Below are 14,799 nucleotides of genomic sequence, written 5' to 3'. Positions count from 1 at the left end.
ACTCTAACCCACTTTTTTTGTACGTTTTTGTGTGCTTTTCAGACACCTTTGGAGCTACCCTCCCATGCTCTGCTGGCAGAAGTCCTCCCAAAACTCCCACCTGGGGGGGAGCACAGCGACCAGCAATGCAAGGTGAGGTCTGTGATTAAACCCTCGCCCCAACAGCACGATTTGTACAGCAAGAGAGGAAAGCTTCAGCCACTTGAATTTACAAGCTAAACCTTCCACATCCTAAAGTAACCCTGATCTGGGAAGGAGACCTGTTCAAGTCAAGCTTAACAGTGCTCAAAACCCCCTCTAAAGTGTTCGCAGCAAGAGGGGGAGGCTTGTCAATAAATCTTTCCACTCTTCACTTGATTAGGCTGATACAATTAAGCCATTTGCAGAGCACAATCTCGACGCTGCAAATACCCTCTAGGTAAATATTTTCCATTCCAAACGTGCCGCTGTTTGTACCATCTGTTGGGCTCTGCTTGATGTTAGTTAACAGAGACACACTATTTATTATACTCCAGAAAAGAGTAACTTTGCTTCAACAGAAGCCTTTGCTTTCCCCCCCCCTTCCCTTTTTAAATACATTTTTAGAGGCAACACCTTGGAAAAACGCAGCAGCTGCCGATGGGATACAACCCAGAGCCAGAATTAACTTCAGCAAAAGCAGAGCGTGCAACCTTGCATTTACCTGGGGATAAAAACTCCCTCCTCCATCCTTGCAGCTCACCCCAAAACCACACCACACAGATCCCTTCAGTGAAGCCTCCTGGGGCTGTTGGTGCAAAGAAACAAGAGCATAAAGATATCGGCTTCACTCAGGACTGAAGAATCTTCAGAAAATGAAACATTTCTTGCAAGAGGAAGTTATTTTGGATCAAAAACAGCTCCAAGAAATGCCACCAGGGCCAGAGCAAAGCGTCCTCACCCCCACCAGACTGCAGGCTTCCCCCTGAAACCACTACATCCTAACACACACACCCAGCAACGCGCTGTCCTCTGCCTTCGGAAATCTCTTTACCTCCTCCCCAGCTGCCCGTACGGGACCAAATGTTGTGGCTTCCACCTGGAGCAGGCTCTGGGCATCACCCAGCACGTCTGCTTCTTCCCATAACTGCTTCCAGGGAGCCCCTGAGGCTTCCTTCCCTCCCAGCTCCTGCCGGGACGTGCTGTGCCCACCGCCTGAGCTGTGCTGTGCACACCCAGCACGAGCAGGCAGGCTTTGGGGCACGCGCTTCCTTCTGCTGCAAGCCAGGACCAGATCCTCACCAGCTCTTCGTCTTCTTGCTCACATCTCTGCACGGGGAACTGGGAAGTGAAACTTCTCAAGCTAAGGAGGAAAAATACTCACTGCGATCACACAGACGGAGAAACCTGCAAGTGGAGATTAACAGACTCCGATTTGGTCCGCTGGCAGCGATAGCCGCCAAGGTCACTACAGCAAGAAGCTCCCAACAGCCAAAATATCCCCTGCTGTGTCTCTCGCTCTCTGTCTGCCGTGTTACATCAGAAGGTACGGCTTAACAGCAAAAGAAAACAAAAAAACAGCCACACGAATGCAGCAGCAGGAGCTGCTCTGCTGATGTTAAGGCAAGAGGAGCCGTCTGCGCACCGCTCAGCCCCACGGACCAGCAGCATCTTTTAACCACATTTTAGGAAATGCTCAAGTTTGCATTTCTAACGCTCTCAAAATACCGATTTGCTCAAAAATAAACCTCACTATTCTCACCACGGCGCTGCTCAGCTGACTTGCAATGGGCAGCCACCATGAAGTCACTCCCTTGTAACTCTGCGGTAACACCGAGCCATGGGGTTGCCTTTTCTCCCGTGCTGGCACATCGCACAAGGCCATAGCAGGATTACCTCCTAAAAATAAGAGACAAAGCTAGCGGATTAATAGCTGGCTGAGTTTGGATTACCAGCCTGAAGAGCAGCTTTGCGTGCCATGTGGCTGCTCAACATCCAGGGGTCCCCTGCAGCCCCAAGCTGCCCAGCAGCGCGAGCCAGGCACAGGTTTCGGCCAAGATTTGGAGGTCAGCAAGGCAGAAACACCCAAATTATGTGTCTGGATGGGAGGCAAGAACCAGGCCACACCTGGTTTTATTGTGGTTAATCACCTGGGAAGTTCACTGTGGTCTGTACAAGCCACTTCCACAGGTTAAAGCCACTAGGAGCCCCAAGAAAGGCCTTTTGATACCTGCCTGGTGAATAAATCGGTGTCTGACTCCCTGTTCCCAGCCTGCTCTCACCTGGGCTGCACAGGCAGCCCTGGAGCACAGCTCTGCCAAAAAAAAAAAAGGCAGGGGAATGCTCAGCCAGGAGGGCAGCTCTTCTGATGAATTTGGGTTTGCTACACCCCTGTCATCCCTAGGCACAATTCGGCCTCCACAAGGACAGCAAAGCAGGTACAAGCAGCAGCTTCTCAGTACTCAAATTCCACTCGTGCTTTCACAGTGAGCTGCAAAGAAAAACAGCTGGAACCAAAGCTTTTCCCCTTTCCAGTGTATACAGTAAATACGGCTACACAAACATACATTTCTCTATTATATTCTCTTGTTTATATTTAAAAAAATAAATGTAAGACGAGGAGACAGAAACAAAAGAGGAAAAGGTCTTAGCCCAGCTTTTTTTTTTTTTTTTTTTTTTGCCTCTGCAGATTGCTGTGAAACTATGAATGGAATCCAAGAACTGGGAGGCTCATTTAAAAAACAAAACAGGTTTTTTATACACGAGAGCTGCAACCAGTCAAGGAAAAGCCCCAAGTGTGTTATCGGCCTCTCCATCAGGCTGCCACGTCCCAGCAGAGCCTCCTGCACCCCACTTTCTGGCTGGGACAAACTCCTCGTGGTCACAGCACCGCAGCCTGTGCCTGCTGAGTGGTGCCAGGAGTTGAACTTGATGATCCTTCCTAATGGGTCCCTTCCAAGTTGGGATATTCTAGGATTTTATGCTCCTGGGAGGCACAAACCAGCCTTCGGTTTGAAGTGAGGGCAAGGCAGACGTCCTCAGAGACAGGAAAACCACGACAGATTGCTAACGAGGAAGCTCTACATAGCAGCAGTTAGTTTTGGGGACACATTGCTGAAGTTTGCACATACCTGCACAAAATTGTCCTCATTTGCTGCTTGCTTCTCCGAGCGGCTTCCTAACCCAGCCCTCAGCCAGCTCGGTCAGTGATGCGTTCGCCTGCTCCCTAGGATCCCTCCAGAAGCGCAAGAAATGCCATTTTAAACCTACCACATGTCCTGCACGTCTCCAGCAGCACAGCGTTTCGCCAAATTCCTCGCCAAAGCACCAGAAAAGAAATCCTGCGAGCACTGGGGACAACTGAGAAGCAGAAAGGCTCCGACCTTGAAGGGCTGGCAGGCGGCTCGGGGCAATGCAGAATTGATTAACCTTCGTACCTCCACGCCCCAAAGGCGCAGGGACTGCCAGGGCAGTCCCACAATCGAGCCTGTACGCCCTAACAGTGTCCCATTAGGGCTTTTTGCAAAGCTTCCACCCACGGTGAACGTGGGGAGGGGGAGGCAACGCGATAGGAGGCAGACAACGAGCCAATCTGTTTTCCTCTAACAACCCAACCCAACACCATTTTCCTGCGAGAATAAATCACGTTCCTAGTAAAAAGTATCAACTTGGTTCATCCTAGAATTTCTTTTCCCTATAAAAATAAATCAAAAGACATTTTTCGTGTGAATACCGTTAAAAACAACTTCATCCAGACTTATTTTTAAGCGTGTGTTTGATGGATGAGAGCAGAAATCATCCTCTGCCAAGGCAGGTATTAGCCCAGGAGAATCTATTCAGCACAAGATTTCCTAACCATACAAAGATTTCACTCAAGCATGTGCCTGCAGTCCTCTGCCCCGTTGCAAGAGGAACAAAGGAAAAAGGAAATGACTAATCAAAGCACCAGCACATTAATATATTTTGGTATGTGGAAAGGGAAAATTGTAGCGTGTATTTTTAACATTCCCAACAGGAGAATGTGCTCCCATCCCATGTGTATGCCAGCCACCACGTAGCCTCAGCAGCTCTAGGGAAGAGGAAAAAAAAAAAAAACGAAGCAAGCCTCAGGCGAGCAGAGGAGTTTTGGATTTTCCACCTCCCTTCCAGCAGCCCACAGCTCCGGGCGCGTAGCTCAGCCCCAGCTCCATCCTGCAGAACCCAAACACCCACCTGGGGCCCTGCCTTGGAGCATGGCGATGTGAAATACACCCACCTGCTGCTGCATAGCAAATGCCTCGGCGATTTGGGGACCTGAGCTGGCTGCAAAGGCAGGGAGAGCCCCGCAGGAAGGTGGCTGAGAAGGGACGAGGCGAAGATGCCGGGCTTCACCAAAGCACTCCACCTTCAAACCTTCCCTCATGGTTATTTTGCCACAGCACCTGCACAAACTGGTGCCCCAATACAGAGAGATTTAATTTTAATTTTTTTCTTCTTCATGCTACGTTCCCCACACTCCCTGCCTCCACTGGAGGCTCTTTGGGGCAAGCATGGGGACGGATTTGCTCAGCGTTTGCTCAAGGAGCCTGAAGGACTCTTGTGATGAACTCAAAACGAGAACTTTCCAACCCTTACCTAAAGCAACCCCAAATAATCAGCTCAGCAACAGCCCGCGATGGTCATTTGTGCACTGGGATGGCCCAGCACAAACGTTGCTGGAGCACTGCCTGGCCGTCCGACCGCAATTTGTTCCCCTGTTTCGTAATTAAGGACTACAATCCGCCCTTCTTCTGATGCCAAAGCCCAAAAGGCTCATTATAATAAAAACCATTTCAAGCCCTAAATGGGAAGCCACTGTCGGACCAGCTGCAATAGTTCAGCTGCCCCCAGCTCTGATACTTAAATGTAAAAGACGCAGAGAAACTGATATTTAACCTTCCTGCAACGAGCTTTGCCATCAGCCACCCTACAGGCAGCTGGAAGCACGAAGCTGCAGCAGGTCTTTACCCTGGCGTTGCAAAATGACAGCCCCAGTCACTCCCCCACCAAGATTTCCCCATTATTTCTGTTCAGTCTGCTGCTCGGCACGGCTCTGCAAAGCGACTGGACCACTGACAAAAAGAAAAAAGTGCTTCGTTAAACTTTCTGTAACTCAACAATCCCTTTGTTAAGCGGCAGAGGATGAGAGGAGAAGCGACAGCAGAGCGATGCTCCCTCTGGATTCCTGCAGCAGGCTGACTGCCCTGCCTTGGGAAGAGGCAACAAGTTAAAGGAGAGCTGTGAACAACTCATACAGGGAAATCAAGACTTCTAAGTGATTGTGAATCATATCAGATACAGCTGCTTTCATGTGGTTTCTCCTAACTACCTCGAGTTAGAAGATATTATTATTTATGGCACAGATTATGGCGAAGCAGCTGAGTGATTTCAGTTTTCTCTAAAGGGAAACCAAGTGTGACTGCTGCATCAAAGTTACTGTAAACCTGGCACGGATTTAGCTAAATTAGAGCATCACAAAGCAGCACATGAAACAAGACCACTATACCTCAGTCCCAGGCTAAATCTCCAGCTCAAGCCTTGATAATTCTTCACCTCAAAAGGCAGAGGAAATCAGCAGTGAAGATTTTTTGCCCTTCTCACTACTTAAAGCATAATGAGAAAACTGGGAAAAAAGTTTCCGTCGCTTGAACAAAGTTCAGAATGGTAAAAAGTTTTCAGATGAGTCAAGGGTTTGACACTCAGGGGTGTACAGTAGGTTCTCAACCCCAGGATTGTAAAAGGGCGACTTCAGCTGAGGCTAGACGAGAGGAGGAACGCGGACCTGCCATAGAGAAGTCAAAGTTCCTCTGGGTTGACACAGGCATCATAAATAGAGATCTCCTCAACGTGCACAGCTACCAAGTAGGGTTTGTCAGCCTCCCCAGCCCGCCGGTGCCCCTCTGCTGCCCACACAGCTGGGTAAGCACTCCATCAGCACGGCTATTTTTGCCCTCAGTGCTATCCACCCTAGTCATGGTTCAGGAAGAGGCAAAAAAAAGATCCAAGGAGCCGTGGCCGAGCTGGCACCGCTCGCTCTCGTGGCGTTCCCCTGCTCTGAACTCCTCACCCCAGTAAAAAGGGGCCGTACCCAGCCCATCAGCTTCCTCCAGCTCGTACCTTGCAGGGTGGAGTTGAGGCCAGAGGACAATGCTGGCATGGGAACAACCACGTACTAACAGGCCACGAATGCGTTTTTGACTGCAAGTTGGAAAAAAACACTCAGCCCTCAACACAACAAGCTGCTCGATGTGGCCGTGGGGTACCTACAGCCACCCTGCAGAGCTCCGTGGTTGAATTCACCTGGCCACATGGCTGCTCACAGCTCCTGCCGCTCAGCTACGGGGCAAACCTGAGCCCTGGGATCACAGGGAACACGTTGGGACTGATGCAAGTCTTGTGCCAGCAGCAATCAGGGGGTTTTAAGTCTCGGTCACACTGTTAAGAACAACACCTGCAAGAGAGGGTTGGATTTTATTACACCTGCATTACATTTATAATCAACTGCCAGGTTAAAGCACTGCTCTTGCTACCTTTCTAAAACCCTTCAAAGACAGGGGATGGGTGGAGATACGGTCAGGACAAAACCTGGACCACAGAAGCTGCTGGACTTCCTACAGCACCGACCTGATGACTTTGATTCAGCAGAAATTTGCAGGAATTTGCCCAAAGGATGAACAGGATCCCATCACCAGGACTTCCACATTAGATATGAGGCAGTGGCAAAGCTGTAATTCCAAATTTATCCTGAAGTAAGGCATTACACAGCAAACAAGAAAGTACTTCCATAGCCATGCTACATCCTTTAATGCTGTCGATAATCTTAGAAATATTAGCTAAAAGTTTCAGGATGGCTGGTGAACAGAAGAGGCTTCAGAAGCAATCCCTGCACACCGCACTGGCAGCATGAGTCTCTCCAGCACAGCTCCTCCGAAGTGTTTCCTAACGCAGTTTAATTACACCTGAGCTGTGCTGTGAAGGAGCTTTCATTAACCACTTTCCTCCTGTAGCTGCTGGTTCCCCAGGTGAGCCGTGCTGAGGCTCACTGCCATTCCCCTGAGCCCAGCACACCCTGAGCAGCCCTCAGACAGCCCTACTGGTCCTAATCCTACACTCAGCATAACGTCGGGGACTTGGTGACAACAAATTCCCCAAAAGATGCGTGCAAAGTGCATCTCTGAGGGCTTTCTGGCTTCTTCCACTTGTGGCCCTAACAGCGAGCCCCATAAAAGTTTCTTACAGTGTCTTCAAAGACACATTTAGTTGTTTTCAGAGTATTGAATTCAAATCAATACCCCAACATCCTTGGGTTGTCTCCCCCAAAACAAGCAGCACATCCACATTTGAACCACAGCTTTGCTTAAAGCATAGGCTTAAGACCATGGCAGGTTGCTTTAAAACCACCTAAAAACGCTCAGCAAAAGGAATGCGGAGTAATTTAGGTCACTTCTTTCATGCTTCCCTGCGTTCTCCCTCCCCTCGCTTTACTGTCCCACACTCTGCTCCTCCTCTGGCATGCGAGGATTTAACATTTCATTGCAACCACCCAGATGTAAGTGATTGGAAGCAATTCTGCTTGCACCTCTCTTGCTCCTGTAGCCTGCAACGGAGAGGGGAGATTAAGAAATCACCTTAGAAATAGGCACACCAGAAACCAAGAAATTCTTTTTTTGACACGCAAACAGCAGGGAAAAAAAGGGGAAGCCAGGGGGTCGAGGCAGGGAAACACCTCCCCCACAACCTTCACAAGGTTTTAAAACTTTTGAGTAACTCATCAGTGACCCCATAAATGGCTCAGCCTGCATTAGGCAAGGTGTAATCGTGCCTCAGGAACCCTCAGCTCACCAAATCCACGTGCTGAAATGCACCGAGGTGGGGAAAACAAGTTTACCTGTTCACCCCACAACTGCTCCGGTGCTCTGCCGGCCGTGCCGGGGCAGCCTCGCTTTGTACCAGGCTGTAACCCATTAGGAGCTGCTTAAAAAAAAAAAATCCATTTTTGCATACTCACTAAGCTGTAAAGAGGTTTACTAAATTTAGCAGGCAACCCAATCCTGGCAGCGGTGCAGCGCAGGCTGTAGACGGGGAAGTGACCTTAAGTGGAGGTAACAAGCGAGGATCAGAAGTGCTCCCCTGCAGCTGATCCTGGAAAGCCCACGGCACCCAACACAACCCCAACACGCCCTCCATAAAACCTCCCTGAAACTCGGTAGTCCCAGGACTTTCAGCTGCTACCTGGACAATGCTTTTCATTGTCCACGCTTGGCGAGGACACCTTCTCAGCAAACATTTTTAGGGTAAACTCCTCCCCTCCGGTCCCAGTCTGAACATGGAGAAGCGCGGCTTTGAAGGACCTTGGCCATCAGTGCTGGGGACACAAAACGAGGCAGTGCAGGTGATGCAAAGCAGCAGCAGAGCTTTCAAGAAATCAAATCAGCAGCCAAAGCCACACCTGCTCCCAGCAGGTACTCACACAAGCAAAGGTCAGGAGGTGTGACACAGGACACTGCTCACCAACTCTGTTTTTCCCCAGCTTCCCAGCATCACACCCACCAGGAGACCTCCTGGTCCCAGGGAAGGACGTGCTGAGCCCTCCTCCCCACATACATCGAGTTAAACGAGGCAGAAGAGGCCCCTCCTGGCCCTGGTGGAGGCTTTTACCAGAGCACTGCTAAACCCAGAGCATTTCTCAGGTTTGGAGCTGCTCCTTGAGAGGCTGGGGGTCACCCTCGAGCTGCTCTCAGCTGGGACAGAGAAGGGCAAAAGCAATGATGCAGCTGGTTCACGAACCTGTCTGTGGGTCTCTGCTCCTTGTACCATTAAAAAAAAGATAATCCTCAAATAAAAGCCACGCTGGGATTCATTTTCAGCTTAAAACACACACCTGCCTCAGCTTTCCCTTCAGTGAAATGGGAAGGGAGGCACCTCCACCCTCCTCACATGCCAGGGCGCACAGATAACGCCCCGGAGAGCTGGCAGCGGTACGGAGGGGGCAGAGGGCAGGTTCCCAGCAGGAAGAAATCCACCCGACCCGAAAACGAGGAGAGCCGACGTGCAGCAGGGCTGAGTCAGAGCCTTGAAATACCTCTGCCACCGGGCGCTCGCCACGAGAGGCTTGGGAGCTGCTCACTTCCTCCGACAAACTGGGTTGGTCCCTTTTTTTTTTTGTTGTTGTTCTCTCTGAATGAAGGTTTTTCAACTCGAAACTCCCCAGCAAACGGGCTGAGGGGGGGGAAAAAAAAAGTCATAGCCAGTGGTCAGATTATACCAGGAACAATACAATTATCAGCTGCCTCGCGTTACAGGCTCCCTTATCAGTCAGTCATGATTTGGTCCAATCCTGGCACTCTCCCCAAAGAGCTGAACCTTGTGCAAGAGCTTAGTCATCATCTGCCTCGACAGCCACGCACTTGCAAATGGATTACGAGGCCACTCATCTTTTCCTGCGAGCAGCAGCATCCCTGCAACACCCCCCGGGGAGGGCCGGCAGCAGGACTGCATGGCACGGGGGAGGCAGCTTTTCCCCGTGGCTGGATGAGGGCTAGAGGGGAGGATGCTTTTTATCTCTTCAGCTCGACAGCTTCCTTCCTATGTGGTCGCAGGAAGACAAAAAGACACCTCTGAGCATCGCAAAAAGCAGTAGGAAGTGCTAAATTTGTCCCTCCCCCAAAATAAAACACCCCACTAAGTCCACGTGGGAGAGAGTAAATGCTATCAACCACCAATGCAGAATTAAACAAGAAGAATTTGGAAGTGAAAGAATGAGCCCAAAATTAGGCAGGCTGAGCTCATGCTGCTCTGCTGGGTGGCACCGCTAAGCGAGAGGCTACGCACACGGCCACTCACTTCCCCTCCACAGGACGAGGGCTGGAGAGGTTTTGGAAGCACCATGAATCACGGGCATAAATACGCCAGCCCTTAAACGCCTTCAACACCCGGGGGATCCTGCAGGCAGGCGTCATTCTCCCTAGGTCAGCCAGTAAACGCTCAGCGAGCCAGCCAGCAGCCAGCCCGAGAAGGTCAGCTCGTCGGTTAACACCTGCGATCCGAAAACAAGGACTCACGTTTTGCTGGGCACCTCCTCCTGACACAGCAATAAAAAAATAAGCCCTCCTCGATGCTCAAGTCCTCAGTCAGCTACACCTTGAAGAAAATGAGAAGTTTTGCTCTGTATCCTCGGTTCTAGAGCACAAGAGGGCACGGAGCTCTCAGGCAGCAGGCTCCGTCCCCTCCCAGGGGGTTAGCACGGGGCATTTTTCCCATCCTGTAATCTTAAATTTTAGATCAGCAGCTCAGGAGCACGGAAATCCCTGCACGCCTGACAGTGAGAGCAGCAGTTAGCTGCTAACGCTGGCGGAGGGCAACGCTACTTGTAACAGGGCTGATTAGGGCGAGGAAATGAGCAGCTCGAGCAGCTCAACAGCTCGCCACCACTAATTTACAGATACTTTCCCCGAGTCCTAACGCAGCCTCAGAGCAAGCCGGGATGAGGCTGAGTCGGAAAAGAAAGCTGCTATTTGTAAGTCTTCTCGGGAAGAAAAGGGGAAGGAGCTTCACCTACTTCTGTCCGGTAACAGGAATGTAGAGCTGTGAATTTTGATACAAAGCACCAAGGAAAACAAAGCGTGTTACAGAAAACAAGGGGGAGAGCTGCAGGAAAGTCTTTTCCTCCTGATTAACCCCACACCTTGCTGTTCCTGTCCCTCCCCCACACATTGCACAGCAAAATTTCAGGCTTGGCATTCCTGAAGTAGTTTTTGGCATCAGGCAGAACCAATATCCTTCAGATTTCTGCTAGAAAGAGTTAGAAGAAACCTTCCAGAGTCTCCACAGGCATAGTTACTGCAGAAAGTTTTTCCTTTTTCCCTGTTTTTCACAGTATAAGAGCCTTACTAAAAAAATCACCTTTAGTAAGCCGGGAAGCATTAAAAAGGATCATGAGATTTGCATTCTTTAGCACCTCAGATGATTACAGTTTCCACAGCCATAGTTTTCCCCTTCCGACATCCCACCAAGCTTCGACTAAAGAACACCCAAATTTCAGGGCCTTTTGACATTTCTCAGACCAACAAGACACCGCGGCACCCTGGCCAAAGAGACAGCAAGGCAGCAGAATTTCTGCATTGACAGGCAATCTCCATTCAATTTTGCTGTACCGACAGACACTGCACCAAGCCTGTCCTGCGCTCAGTACCTATTTTTAGGGCCGCAGCTGACCTGACAGTGCCCCCATAAGCTCATTTGTTCAGATTCACTTATTCATTCTAATATAATCTAATTAGGGTGCAGCACTCCCACACGCGGGCGGTAGCAGCAACCAGGAGAGGACGAGCTCAGAGGCAGGGAACCTGGGACAGGAGCTGCTTCTGTTCTCGTGTGAAGGAAAAAAAAAGCTTGTGGAACAATTGCAGATGCCTGCACCCTGCCTCACCTCATCCAGCAACACCCGGATCTGCTCTCCGAGCCCCCTGGGCTGCTAAATCCTGGCTCTTCGATTTGCAGGAAGAAGCAGGAGCCCGGTTCAGCACGCAGCACATATCGACGCAGCCGCTGCTGCTCCTGCTCCAAACTAATTGGAAATAAAAGCCACAATTAAGCATCGTGGGGGGAAGCCTCCCGTGCTCAGACAATGCCCGCACTGGCAGGCAGAGAAGCGTTCCCAAATCAGGGAGCACAGACAACCTTCAGAAAGCGTCAACAAGTCTGCATCTTGTAAGAATTACTGTGAAGGCCTCATTCTGGTGAGAAATGGAAAGCTTTCAAAGCTCAGGAGCAGCCACCTCTCTGCAACCAGCTGTAGTTCAGGCACATGAACAGGAAGAAGCATTTAAGCTTCTAAAAATATAAATAAATAGTTGTGTTTTGTTTTTGTTTTTTTTTTAAAGGCATGGTGTGTTTCATTCTTTTGGACATCTTGTATAATGACGAGAGGAGAAACAGCTTCCCAAGCGTCACGGCCTGGTAATTCTCCAGTCTCTCACCTCTGTAGTTTATGCAGAGTCATTAGCAAGAGCTGATTTGCCTGGGACAGATTTTGCCCAGCACCTGCCTGTCTCATTGGTCTGAAGCCTTCACCTGGAGAACATTAAGGAGTCGGAGAGGTTAGTACAGGGAGCAGAGCCCCCAAACCATTCATTTTGAAGAAAAGTCCAATCCTGCTGAGTTGCCAACATAACCGAGGAGGAAGCTTAAGAAATAAACAGAGATCCGTAAAACTCCCTTTTCTAGTAAAAAGGTTTTGAATGGTAAAAGTAAACGAGGAGAGCACCGAGGGAACAGCAGGAGGAGATATAAAGACTTTGACTTGTTTAACCTATCAAAACAAGTGGCTGCAAGGGGATACAACTGCTCCCTCTAATTACCTTGGGGAGGGAAAACAACTGCTTAAACCAAACAGCAATGCTAGAACACACACAGATTATACAAACTGGCCATAAACTACGTTAGGCTGGAAACGCCGTGATTGTTCTGAGACCTGGAGGAGGCTCTGGAGCAGCTTTCCTGCAGCGACGGCAGCAAGGAATAAACTGATCACGTTGCCCCTTAGAAGCAGTTATGTTACAAGCGGCGCTCACAACACGGATGTTTGCTGTAAACTCAGAAACTAAACTCAATCAGGGGCTTTCTTCTGCTCCCAGCTTCGTGCCCGGCTGCCTGCTGGCTCCATTTTTGGAGCAGATAGCAGGGATTACCCTCCTCCTGCAATTTTATCTCGTTTCTCCCCCAGATCACTCCAGGGGATGGCACTCGACCTACCAGGCACATCATCTGGGTACGGCCAGGGAATGAAACTTGGGAGCTGGAGCTCTCAGCGCAGTCGATGGCGAGAGGTGGGTGTCTTGGCAGCGAAGGGGGAAGGGATTAGGAGCAACCAAGCTCGATGCTTAAAATAAAACAAATGTCCTCTCCCCCCATGTCCTTATGAGTAAGGGTCTCAGCCAGCAACACACTTAATCTGTGTCCAAAAACCTCTGAAATTCGCAGGGAATTTCGGTTCCTGAAGGATTCAGTTAACCCTTTGGTTTACAGTACTGATGTTCACACAATGATTAGACAATTTTGAGCCAGAATCATCTCATCTCAGACAGAAAGATGATGCAAGTGAAAGCTGTTCCACACTCAACCAAGTAACACCACAGTTTTTACACAGGCTTAATCAAGCCTTTCCTTTTCCTTTAAGGTGTTGGAGAAACAAAGTCATTAGCAAGCTAATTTAGCTGAAATAGGGGTTTTATGACAGCGGGGTATAAAGGATCAAATTAAAAACTAATTGTATACTTCAAATCCTCCTACTCCTGCTATTTCTGACAGCAGAAAGCATCTCCTTGAGACTGGCTAGATAAGGAAGGGGGGGAAAAATCTAACAAAAAAAAAAAAAGGCTTTTCTGTAATAACTCTAACAGAGCATTAGCATTTCCATCCAAAACCCCAACGTTTCCCCACTGCAGCGACACACAAAAGTTATTTTAATCACAGGACACAGAAAGCAGCATCAGCACATGAGGCAAGAGAAAAAATATGTGGCAAAGCGAGTTGCATAGCCTGCTCGTGGACGGGAATTGCAGCGCAGTTACAGGCAGCAGGGCCGCACAGCACAGGGGTGCTTCCAGCCCAAAGCAGGCACCAGGACGCTCGCCAGCCCCCCAGAAAAAGGGGTAAGAGAAGTATCTACGAGAATGTGGAGTGCACGAACCAAAAAACCCCTCTTTGCTTCCCCAGCACTCCAAGTTTCTAGCCAGGGATTTCTGCCTTGTCATACACGAGGAGATGTTAAATGGGACCTGTCAGTTATGTCTGCTAAACACCATATGGGCATTGTTGGGCAGAGGCGGCAACGGAGATACTAAAAAGAAAGGGAAAAAAAGAGGATTTTAAACAGCAAATGACTACAGCGAAGTAGCAACTCAACTCCTCTCCCGCTACTCACTTCCAGAGAGCAAGAAATGCTTTTCTTGAGGTTTTTCCATCTGTAATCTCGAACAGCACAGCCTTGAAAAAAAGGTTAAACCGAGAAGCCAGAAGCAGATCTCTAGAAAGTAGCACTTAAAATCGCCTCACACGGAACAGGCCTGACACTACGTTATTCCTAATAGGCACCGAGTTAATTAAAGCATTTACCCGGCTGGAATTACTGCCATAAAAGAGGAGTGTGGGGCTGTGGGGTAGCCCCACCACCCATGGCTGGGACCAACGGGGGAGAGCCTGGGGAGCACCTCAAGCACCTCGGTGGGCCATGGGCACCCCGAGGACCATTGCAGCGGGGATAATTTCGGATGCCTGATGGAAAACAGGCTTTGCAGGGCTGCCTCCCTTCCAGCTTCGGTGCCTGATATCACAGCAGGGACATGGGGGGCGACCCCCGGAGCGGGTTTTTGAGGCAAATCTCTGCACCCAGAGCCCTGGGTGGGTCACGGTGATTTAGTGCAAACACTGACAGACAGAAGAACAGCCGGACAGATGATAACCGCTCTCCTTCCCTCCCACCCTGCCGCAGTCACACCCCAAACCCCCCCCTCACCCCTCCCCGGCTCCCTGAGGCCTCAGCCCGGCCTCGCACCTGCCCCGCAGCCCCTGCCTAGGCCTAGGCCCGCCCTGCAGGCCGCGGGCAGGGCCCAGCCCCGGCCATGTTCCCAGCCCCGAGCAGCCGGGGCCGGGTTCCCCCTTCCTCACCCCCCAGCCCCGGACTCACCGTCAGGCCGGGACCGTGGAGCCGGGGCCGGGCCTGAGCCGGGGCGGTGGAGCCGGGGCCGGTGCCTGCGCGGCGCTGGCTGGCAGGAAGGGAGCGGGCGGGGAACGAGGAGGAGGAGGAGGAGGAGGAGGAGGCGG

At 50.4% G+C, this 14,799-nt stretch overlaps 1 protein-coding gene across 15 annotated transcripts in view; it reads right to left on the bottom strand.

Moving 5' to 3' along the window:
* The window catches only part of KTN1 (kinectin 1), a 72,408-nt gene extending 57,609 nt beyond the window's left edge, over nucleotides 1–14,799 (bottom strand). For 11 of the 15 annotated variants that reach the window (XM_038179850.2, XM_072038119.1, XM_072038120.1 and 8 more), the window contains exon 1: nucleotides 14,663–14,799. The gene's annotated coding sequence lies outside the window, so the exon portion shown is untranslated. Of the gene's footprint in view, nucleotides 1–3,089; nucleotides 3,505–10,037; nucleotides 10,117–14,662 lie in introns of those variants that run through there. The other 4 variants (XM_072038116.1, XM_072038121.1, XM_072038125.1 and 1 more) reach the window with 4 other exon arrangements.

Source organism: Anas platyrhynchos, chromosome 5 (genome assembly GCF_047663525.1).
Source record: "Anas platyrhynchos isolate ZD024472 breed Pekin duck chromosome 5, IASCAAS_PekinDuck_T2T, whole genome shotgun sequence".
NCBI classification, from domain to species: domain Eukaryota; kingdom Metazoa; phylum Chordata; class Aves; order Anseriformes; family Anatidae; genus Anas; species Anas platyrhynchos.
This window is presented reverse-complemented; position numbering and strand designations above follow the sequence as displayed.